This window comes from Cucurbita maxima, unplaced genomic scaffold (assembly GCF_002738345.1).
Source record: "Cucurbita maxima cultivar Rimu unplaced genomic scaffold, Cmax_1.0 Cma_Scf00083, whole genome shotgun sequence".
NCBI classification, from domain to species: Eukaryota; Viridiplantae; Streptophyta; class Magnoliopsida; order Cucurbitales; family Cucurbitaceae; genus Cucurbita; species Cucurbita maxima.
Window position 1 is genome coordinate 275191 of NW_019272099.1, and position 1159 is coordinate 276349.

A 1159-nucleotide genomic window follows, 5' to 3' on the forward strand; every position below is an offset into this window, starting at 1 on the left:
ACGTCATTATCACGAGAAAATTTATGAACGGAAAGAAGATGTTTGGAAATTTCAGGCACATGCAAAATATTACGCAATTCAAGAGGACGAGTAGCAGTATTAATTAGAGAATGACCAGTATGCAAAACACGCAAACCTGCTCCATTGCCGACTTGAACTTGTTCACCTCCATGATAGCGTTCACGCACAGCGAGACGATCTAGGTCACTGGTGATATGATCCGTAGCGCCTGTGTCAGTGTACCAATTTGGGTCAATCTTGTAAGAGGAAGTAGCCGCTAGTGCCGTGGGAGGAGCAGAAGAAGGTTCATCTTCATAGGACTCATCCATCCTATGCCAGCAGCGGATAGCAGTATGCCCCACTTTGCCACAGATCTGGCAGAAAGGACGAGTAGAAGGGCCACGACGATCACCAGCAGGACGAGAGGATGCATAACCTTGAGAACGACCACGACCACGATCCCTACGCCCACGATTCTTCTGGTGACCACCACGACCAGCATAATTGGCAGAAGATCCAAGATTTAACTGAAGTTCAGCCTGGTGTTGTAGTTGGCGAGCTTCATACGTCATTAAATGTGCAAACACATCATCAAGCGTGAGGGGTTCACTCTTGGTAGTCATTGAGGTGACGAAGGGATCATAGTCAGGGCCAAGACCAGCAAGAAGATACGCGATCACATCATCATCCTGCAAGGCAGAGCCGGCGGCGGCCAACTCGGTGGCTAGCCCTTTGATCTTGCGAAAATAATTTGCAGCAGATTGATCTCGTTTCTTGGACGTGGCGAGCTCAATACGAATTTGAGTAGTGCGAGCACGAGTTGATGATGAAAACATCCGTTGCAGGGTATCCCACGCCTCCTTGGACGTAGTAGCAGCAACCATATCGTGAAGAATCTCCTCTGACATGGAGGAGAGAAGAACGCTAAGAACTTGTTGATCCTGATCATACCACTGATTATAGGCCGGATTAGAGACCATCTCAGCACCAGCCGCAGTTGAGGAAGGTACCAACTTGGCAGGTGCGACATTGGTGCCATCGAGGTAGCCCATAAGCTTCGTACTCCGTAGATAGGGGAGGAGCTGGGCGCGCCATATGATGAAGTTGTTTTTGGTTAGACGAATTGTGACAGCATGGCGTAGAGTGCTTGGGCCAAAAG

At 49.1% G+C, this 1159-nt stretch overlaps 1 non-coding gene across 1 annotated transcript; it reads right to left on the reverse strand.

Moving 5' to 3' along the window:
• Window positions 1-558: 558 nt before the first annotated feature.
• On the reverse strand, window positions 559-698 carry LOC111472674. Its single transcript, XR_002715475.1, has one exon. It is a non-coding gene; the product is annotated as a small nucleolar RNA Z247 (small nucleolar RNA).
• Between the last annotated feature and the right edge of the window lie 461 nt (window positions 699-1159).